This window comes from Nannobrachium achirus (genome assembly GCF_963921795.1).
Source record: "Nannobrachium achirus genome assembly, chromosome: 6".
Taxonomy (NCBI): domain Eukaryota; kingdom Metazoa; phylum Chordata; class Actinopteri; order Myctophiformes; family Myctophidae; genus Nannobrachium; species Nannobrachium achirus.
Window position 1 is genome coordinate 50,040,328 of NC_137815.1, and position 10,515 is coordinate 50,050,842.

Consider the following 10,515-nt stretch of genomic DNA (forward strand, 5'->3'; position numbering starts at 1 on the left):
TGGGTTTTCAACTGATTGTAAACAAGGGACCACCACCCCGACTAAGAATCAACCTGGGAATCTGTTGTGTTGGGTGATATGGCTGTGGTGTTGGGGGAAAAACTTGAAATTAAATAATGGCTGTTAAGCTAATTTAGTTGATTTAGTTTGCTGCACAATTACTGATTAAGTAATCAAGCCTTTACTAGTCATTATTTAACTAATAAAGCTACCGGTCAAGAGCAAAAAAAAAAGGCTGAGAACCATTGATCTATATTCCAATCACACGGTTAACCTTATTCCGTTCTCTTAACCTTCCTGTAAACTTATGTTAACTGATCTACCTTTTCTAATGACTCATCCAGTCAATCCGGTACACCTTCCCTTCTTGAGATTCTATCCAACTCCTTTTTTCTGTGGAAATGTCTTGGCCTCCGACTTCCCAGTAACTGACAACATTTCATACACTCACCAGGTAATTTTTAGTGCACATTGGAATGATCAATGTTGTATCTGTGAATTATATTACTTTGCATTTTTGCGACCGTCAGGTCGCATTTACTACCAAAACCTCCACCAGGTGTCCGTGCGTCAGTCCGTCACACCTCACACGTCACACTTTTGCCCTGCTCATATCTCCACAACCGTGGCCCCCACCCATGCCACATTTTGCACACACACTCCTTCCCTGCCAAACTACAACCTCCAAGGACCCCCGGAGCTTCAGGGACCCCCAGGTCCCTGGGGGACCCCCACTCCTCCACCAGGTGTCCGTGCGTCAGTCCGTCACACCTCACACGTCACACTTTTGCCCTGCTCATATCTCCACAACCCTGGCCCCGATCCATGCCACATTTTGCACACACACTCCTTCCCTGCCAAACTACAACCTCCAAGGACCCCCGGAGCTTCAGGGACCCCCAGGTCCCTGGGGGACCCCCAGGTGTAAAAAATGACAAAATGTGCAAACATTACCAAATGACCACCCCAACGGGCCTGCTCGCGGGGATTTCCCGGGGACCACCCACTCCTGGTGCTCCAGAACGGATGCAAAAGTGGTGGCGCCCCCAGTGGAGGACCCCCTGCCACTGCAGCTCACATAAAATGCCGTAACTCGGGCTAGGAGCGTCCGGGAGAGCCGGGGCCGGTACCTATTCGTCCGCCAAGGCAACGCGGACACCCCACCCCTCATTTCTCACATGGCCCTCTTCTAGCGCCACCTACAGGCCGATTTTTAAAACACATTTTTGGCCACTGCTCCTACAGTTTTTGCCCTAAAATCACGAAAATCACTACACAGTATGTCTACACTCATGTCATCAACATGGATCAGGAAGTTTTTGGAAAAACACATTTTTGCCCTATTTGTGGAGATAAGTGACCTACGGTCGCTTATCTCCCGATTAGGGAGTCTTACTGGTGTATTTTGCTTCATTATTGTGTGTGTGTGTGTGTTTTGTGTTGTGATAAATTTTAAGTATGGGCCTGTTTTTATGTCGATTCGTTGGTAGCCTATATAAGAAAAGTGAAAAAATAGAAAAACCCTGCTCCTCAATTATCCGATTAACCTACATGAGCAAGATGAAGTCAGTTAGAGGTTCTACATGTCGGTTTGGATGTATTTTGGGTTAATTGCCCAGCCCTAACATGAACTTGGATTTCAGAAAGAGCATACATAATGAAAAATGTGTTTTTATAAATGAGGGAATGGTTATGTGAGTTGACAGGCAGGTGTCGCCTGCAGGAATGGGCAGGACACACAGCCCTGCGGCCAGAGTATACGCCAGAGAACACACCAGCATGTTTACACATTTTTCATTATCGTCTCAGTACATGACACTGGCAACATGGAAACATTCATGCTAATAATACACATAAAATTAAAACGAAAGAGATAGGGACAGAGAGAGATATATAGACTAGAAATGGCTAAGATTAAACAAAAGAGGAATTGAAAGACTGTAAGACAGTGATAAAGCAAAACATATATATAAAATGAAGTAATTGTGCATACAGTAAGCAAATGTGGTTGGTGGTTATGTGGCGTGTTGAAGAAATAAAGTAGAGATGCTATGTTGTACTTGTCTGAGCAGGCTGGGTGCACAAGGCTGTCATCACCTAAAGAATGCCAACGGTTTTCTATCTTCCCAGCATGTCTCTTATTGCATGTTAGTATGTGCACAACTACGGTACTACATGTGTGGACGCCTGTGTACTGTGTGTGCGCATGTCTGTCTGTTTGTACAGATGTGTATGTGTGTGCGTGCATGCATGCAGGTGTGTGTGTGTATGAGTGTTACTAACGATCTGTCTGTGTGTTTGTGTGCCTGCGTCTTTCTGCCTACAGCATGTCTGTGTTAAATAAACGCTATAGTCCTTATTAAATAAACGCAAATAGTCCTAATTAATTCTTGGGCGAACATTTGGCAGTTCTACAAGCACGCATCGAGGCACAATGCCACACGTTGTAAGCTTATAGATATAGTTTATTTTTGCTGAAAAAGGGGCCTATTAATGATCTCTGGGGGGCTCCGGTAAACTAAGTACATAGGGTTTAATGGTTAATGTGTGAGTCCCTGTGGTTGTCATTCATCAGAAATCAGAATAAAATCAGGTGAAGCCACAACTTTCAGTTTTTAAGTTAATCAGAATCCCTACATTTGGAAACTAGAATGCGGTATACTGTACAGTAGGAATGTATCATGGTGATCAGTGTTGGTTATGTATTCACATACAGTTGAGCACAAATGCTAACAATGTTATTTAGATAGCTATATGCTAGGGTTGATGTTTACCTGGGTATCCTAGTAACTACATTCTTTTCTTTACTCTCTACTTATGGGACTATTTATTTACCCTGTCATGTGTAGAGCAGGGTTCATGCCATTCACTCTGATCTTGCAGTTTGTAAGTCACTCTGGATAAGAGTGACTCAAAGAAATGCGGGTCGCCCCAGAGCAGGAAAATGTGCAACAGACAAAGTCAAAACACCACAGGATGTGCTTTCCTACATAGTTCCAATACAGTACAGTCCAGCAATGCGAAAAAGTGGCGGTCCTGTGTTCTCGCACAAAGAGCTGTTCAACTCCTCCAATGACCTAAATGTCAGGGCCCTGCTCTCTCTCCCAGGAATTGTTGAGTCACAATGGATAAAACTGTCAGCTAAACACTTAACGTACAGTGATCATTGTAGGAGTCCCGTTTTCATGCACTTATGATGCTACTATCCACCTTTAGTGCTACAGACAGACAGCTCTTTCTTGAGTACTATCTGACAAAATAAAAACTGTTCACCAACATCAGCAATAAGGTCTCTTGGCCAACGTACAGTAGCAGCTTACTTGGGTAATAGCTCATTTTGTAACTGTAATCACAATGTAACAATATTGCCACTGGATACATAAAGGACGTCACAAGAGAACTTCTAAAAGCAAATACTTGGGAACAATGGTAGTATAGAGTGTACTTTCTCACCTGGGAACCTACAGTATGCTAATGATAACGTAATACTATTAGTATTCTTTAACAGCATATTGCCAAAGAATAACACATGTAATTCTAATATTCCTAACAATTCTAATGTTCCTAACACAGAGCCTCGTCGTTGACCTTTTTAATTTTTGTAATTCATTGACCTGGAAGTCAGAAATGGTCTCTGTCACCCTGGGATCCACGTTAATCAAACCCTACAGCTCTTCTCGTGTGGGAGCTCTCCTGAGTCACACACTGCTGACTCCATTCAGGCCAAGACACATGGTATAATAGGTATGACAAAATGTCAGAGTGAGAGGAGATATGGAAATGAGAGAGCAAGGCAGACTCAGTCAGAGTGAAAGACAAGAGAGCATGCAAATACACAGAGAATGATGGGTGATGAGAATGAGGGTATGACCGAACACAACAGTCAGTGATACGGACAGAAAGGAAGAGATGTTTGGAATATGTCTCAATATGACTGTCGATATTAGGGATGCAAATTATTGATTAACACATCGGGTGCCCCTGGATTGCCCCATTTATCCACTCTTGCTGCCCAGGCCCACCACCATTGTATTGAATCCGGCCCTGCTGCGTCAATGCATGCGTCATGACGTCACTTGGTCACATGAGCGCAGACAGGATGTTATTGTGTAACTTACTGTATGGGCCAGTGTTGATCATAGCTGTTCATTGCCGATCAAAATTTGGACATTTTGCCGCACCACGCCACAGTTTTAGCCATAAAACAAACATCAGAGATAAAGGGCGTTAAAGATGGGGAAATGCATTGGAGTATACGGAGAAAAACGGCCGTGCGATGCTCTCAGCGTCGACTCGAAGCGACTAGCGGCTAATGGGCTACATCCAGGCGCAGCCCCAACCAAACGGTGAGATTTAAAGTTAATACTGTAAATACAGTAAACATGTCAACGCGTTGTGGGCCTCCAGAGACATCAAAGAGATTGGCGTGTAGACACCTTGTGGGCACCCGCTGAGTTAATGAATTCATTGAAAGTTGATAACCTTATCGATCGATTAACCGATTAATTGATAAGCTGTTTTTTAGGCCCAAAAGGAAAATTCGTGTCAAAGACCAAACATAATCGCCTTGGACACAGACAAACACCCCTCCCCTCTACAGTGCTCTATGTAGTCTGTCTCATTTCTCTCCAAACGCCTTTGAATATGATGGAATAGGATTACTGATTATGGTAAACTCACATTTGATATCACACACACCATACCTGTAACATTCACTAGCAAAAAAAAATTTTAGGTAATTGTTAACATCCCTCGTCGATATATTTGAGTAGTAGCTGTTCCACGCGTCTTTCTCTGTTCACCGAAGAATGTTTTATTTTGTACTAAAATTAGATAAGCACCATTTGACAAATGTGAATTTTATACAATGAGCAAGAATAACCAAATGATTATTATTTGGCTCATGCAATCTTCAGGTTCCAGTGGTGAAACTACTGTAGCTTAGAAAAAGACAATAAGATATTCAGAAAGACAAATTTAAACTCCCACATAAGGCATGTGGGAGTCAAGTCAAGACATTTCTGTTATTAACAAGGCAAAATACATCCTCCTCAATACCAAATCACTACATACAGTATCCTATACTGCACCATAATAATAAAATTCCTACTGTGTAGAAGTTTGGGGAAATCCAGCAATTCATTCACTATTCATCCTGCAAAAGAGAGCCGTAAGAGTCATACACAATACTGGGTAGCGTGATTTTTATTTTATTTTTTGCTTACAACTGTTTTTGTCTGATATCTAGGCCTACTGCATAATACCATCTGTCTGTCATTAATTCAATGTTATACAAGTTAAAGAAAAGGATCTCAATGTAAATAAGCTGCAAGGCTGTACCTTTCCCTATGCAAACCTTTAATAAATACTTCAATCAATCAAAATGCTCAACAGCACCACTTGGTCACCCAGCAGTATTGCAGCTGTTGAGGCCGTCCGCATACAGTCAAGTACTGTACATACATAGCCTACGGGACATACACACTCGCTCAAGTGTTGGAGCGCTGAGGTACCGCTCAAAAAGCACTAACATTCTAAAGGAAAATGAAAAATGCTTTTGCTATCTTGACTCTCACATGAGAGAGTTGTGAATGTGCGTGAGAGAAAGCGAGGGTCACATGTGTGGGAGGGTATGCTGTATGTATGTGTGCAAAAACACCATGTTAATTATGTATTTCTTGAAGTGTGCTGTTAACACTGCCAATTGTTTTTATTTATAGAAACTGAGCCAGATAAGCATCAGCAAGTTTCTCCCTGTCCCCCTTTTCGGCTTCTTGGACACCTTGTCAAATGGACTTCACAACCTGTTTCTTGGACTTTTTGAGATTTCTAAAATCTAAATGCACTGATGTGTTTTCTTGTCCAAAAGAGCTGAAAAAAACAACAACTTTAAAACAAGTTGGAAAGTGAAGACAGAAGTTCTAATCATGAGTATACGATAAAGCGAATGTGGGGCGTTAATTCGTATTTCTCTGGTGTTGTTGGTGTTACTTCCATGATGTTTTCAAATTTAATGTTTTCTTAAACTATACACGCATAACAAGAATATGCCGCTCGAATGGCTCTGTCTGTGCTAGTGTGCTTCAGTTATGTTTCCAATGGGAGTTCCATGCAGCAGTGACTACTTCCGTTACTCGGCTTTCGGGAGCTGTAGTTCCAGACTCTATATAGCATTTGGCGATTGTGGAATAGTTGTCTGGCTACATGAGACTAGTACTGCAGTATTTCTTTATACCACAGCATGTAGTCTTTCCTCCAACATTGTATTGGCATTGACAAACATGGTTATGCTCACTTTTATGGTTGGACTATGTGCAATGCCTTTGAACTGGAACAATATGGGAGCACCCCTGTGAATTGTGCCAACAAGTACAGAGCTCTTGGGACTGGGGGGAAGGGGATAGGCTACTCATGGCCAATAGAAAGTTGTAGCATGTTCTCACAAATCGGTTCATATTATTAAAGAATATTCCTAAATTATTGCACCAGGGATCAAAAGATACGGATCATGGCAAACAAAACGGTAAATAAATGTACCGTGTTTGGAAATGTTAAGGAAGTGGTCTTTAAGGAACCATCTGCAGTTCTCCTTGAGTCTGGTTGTAATCTGAGCGTGTTTTTGATGCTATCGTACTTCTCGTAAATTCATTAGAGTATACCCCCAAAAAAACTGGTTCCTGTTTAGAAACGTATACTGTATTTGCTGCAGGGATATGCAGTGAAATCTCATCTCAGTTTCAAGAACACTCAAATACATGTGATACGTTTTTCATTGTTATCGGAAACAAAGGAGGATTCTATCATCTGATCAAAAGAAGACTCTGTGTATAAACAAACAGTTGTATCACTGATGCAAACTTCAAATACATTCTTCAATCAATCAATGTTATTCTGTGTTTGTGTGTATCATTTCTTAGCTCGTTCTCTGTCAACATGCAGGATGCATGCACCGTCTCCTACATGCATTCATGTACAATTGTGTGCTTGTTTGCATCCGTGTGTGCAGGTCTGCGTCTAGAACGTGTGCTAAGGACATGAACACCACACATAATAGAGGTGTGTGTGTGTGTATATACAGTATGTGTACTCCACTGAGATTAAACCTGATCTAGGAGGGGTTGGATCCAGCTCAAATGCAGTACAGCTTGGGAAGTTATCAGATCAAAACTCAGGTTCCAGATTCGTTATCACTGCCCACTATCTAGGGAGGGAGACACTTACAGTATACTTAAACTGATACAGGCATGCCATGCACACATATAGTGCAGACACAGACAAACACATTCTTGCACACAGGCAATAAAAGATGGGTAGGACAATTTTCCCCCTTCATGTTTATGATGGGCATTTAACCTACAAACAAGCCTCTTTTGTGTCAGCTCACACAGAGCTGACACATGGGTATACACAAACATAATTTGACTTGATGACAGGAGGTGCTACGAAGCGTCGACTTGAAGGCTGGCGGCGGTTGTGCTAATATACAATGTTGTTCAGCTGAACATTTTCCTTGCCAATTCCTTGGCCAGTTCTCACTTTGAGACAGATCTTTCAAAAGCTGAACTGCCTACAGCAAGAGTTCTGCCCAGGGTGAGAAAACTGGTTAAACAGAAGAGTGAGCCGAGCACAGCTGAGGAGCGAGTTATAGTCTGAATGAATGCAAATTTAAAGAAGTTCCTTCTTGTGTGCAGTCATGTGGCCTTGTAATCAGAGGGCTGATTCTGACCAAGTGACCATTTCCTCTTTTTGGCCTCCGTTTAGAGGAGGGAGGGAGGGGTGGTGGGGGGGGAAATGAGTCAATCATTCATTTCAAAACAAGAATAAACATTATATACCGGTATACCAACTTGATACACATACACACAGTTGCGAGTTATCTTTTCAAGCAAAAACTCCCAAGCAATACTCTTGACATGAAAGGAAAAGGAAGTAATGACCACAAGAGAAAGGCGGAGACCTTCATTCATTCATTCATACACATACAGCATGTGCCTGGACCTGGCCTCAGTTTAGCTGGCTGCTACTGTATATCTTAAAAAGTAGAGAGTAGAGCCCTCTGCTGGTGTGGTCTGCTTTTTCACATAGTTTTATTTCACCTCTGCAGGGACAGAGCAACTGATGCATTTGAACCGCAACAGCTCTTCCTCAGCATTGACGACATTTACTGTGTGCTGGCTTGAGCAACACGTACAAGTGGTATAACACCGGGTGGGGCATGCATGGTCCCCGAGTAGGCTGGTGCCCTTTATATATTTATATATTATCTATAATTGTAAGGATTAAAGTCTGACAACTCTGAGGGCGTAGACCAATATTGAGGCATACTGTATAAGGGCCATGAGAGGGGCCGTCTATGCCGTAGCGGAGCATGTCAGATGGGAATAGATGGGCATAAACAGGCATATGTCTGATAGGCTTGAGGATTGGTGGATTGATGAGCTTCACATGACACTTTGACCAGACTATAAGTGATTGGTTAGGGTTCATTTACTATAAAATGGGAAAAGCAGGCGCAAACCATGGCGCAAACCAGTCTAGTTCATTACATTTCGGAACTTTGACTAGGGCGGGAGTCAGGGAGATAGGTGGGTTATTGCTTTGAGCCTAAAGATTGTTATAACAAGGTCCTGACAATCAAAATATATTTTGATGGGGTGTCATTAAAATCAATGTTGACAAGGCACACTGAATGTCTAGAAAAAAAAAACATGGCACGTCGGTTTATGTAGAAACAAAATATTTCCGTCTGTGAATAACTCACTAAAGACGCACTCTCTCGTCTTGCAGACCTGCCTGCTACAGAAGGACAGACAACAAACAGATGAGATCACTGTGGAGCTCTCTGTCACCGTCTTCCCCAGGGCTTTCTCTAGTCTCACCTAATGGCTTCCACACATTCAAGCCTTATCTTTCGCTTCAAAATCTTGTCTCTCTTGTGCACACACACACACCAAGAAATGCAAACAAAGTTCTGTCTGTAGAATACTAGAATACAGCAAATAGGACCCATCGTTCTCTTTGAAGCGGGCCATTTCCCTCACACACACGTAGCCTGCCTATTGTGGGCTTACAAACACAGTTCCGTCTGAACTTTCTAACAGACTTTCTCAGGATGGATCCACACAGTGTGGTCCTGCTATTGATAGAGCTCATTAGATTATGAACCACTCTTTCACCGCCACTCTCCCACACAAACACGGAGTACACTTTCTACCAGACCCCATTGATGGATCGCGCACACAAACACGCTAGGCGCTGTTCTCTAGGTCATTGAGAGAGAGAGAGAGAGACGATAAGATCAAGGTGGTTCTGTAATTTGCTGTGAAACCCGACACCTGTTTCACTATGGCAACGCTCCGGCAGTCCCTGTTCACTGACAAAGAGCTCAGCTGATTGGCTTGTCAGTTTTGTGTGTCTGCTGGCTGGTTGGATATGAGCACACCTGTACCAGGTACATTTACATAAGCGTATTGCTTTCCTTTGTTCATATTGGAGAAAACTGTCCCAGCCAAATTACTCAATTCAATTACGAGGGTAAAATGCTGACTGTCCAGTAGCTTCATCCCCAACATAGTCAAAATGCGAATACAGCTGAAACGAGTGGTGCCAAGCTGAACAGGGCCATTGTGGATGGATGGCTAAACAGAGAGACAGACTTTCGATAAAGGAAAAACACGGTGGTCAAAGGCTTGTACTGTCAACAACACAACATATAGCTAAAAAGTGTTTTTGAGAGGATCCTATTTTGGCCATTTTCAATACATACATTACATAGGATAGGATCTTTTACTGTATGGTGTGGCTCTGCAGGATGCTAGCCGTCTAAGAGGGTCCGTCATGCTTCCTGGAGGCAGTTGGCACTCATAAGCAGTGTTCAATGAATGCAACAAAGGAAGTTTGGTGTAAATTGGTGAAAGGGCCTAGGGGGAGATAAAAAAGAATAGTATGCAATAATATGGCTGACATCACAGACAGTGGTTGGGCATGGATAGACATCATTCGTCTTTCAGTCTAACTACAGTAAGTGGTGTGGATAGGAACTGTGACTAAAGTGACATCTGCATTTTGATCTGTGGGAAAGACATCAATAAATAAAGTCAGAAACAGTAGTTTAAACTGCACAGTAATGCTTGTGCATTGTTGTGAAATGTAGGTTAAAACAGAAGAGCACTCCTTCCTCAGGTGACCGAAAATGTCAATGCAGGACGTGATCAGAACGGCAGCCAAACAGTCCATAGACCACAACAGAGGGATAATATCCCTCCTTCCTGCAGCGTTTCAGCACTAGGCAGCAGGGAACAAAAGCAGTGAGGGGTCAAATTATCATAAAATGTTACGTTGCTTAAATAATAGACAAAGAAAAGCTACTGTTTAGAAAGTGTAGGTGTCAGATTCCCCAAAAAGAACGGGCAAAATGTAAACCCGACCTACAGCAATGGCACTGTCTGCCTGTGTCCAGTTTATTGGGGTGATCAGTCATACAGTACTGATCACCCACACCTTTATACCTGATGT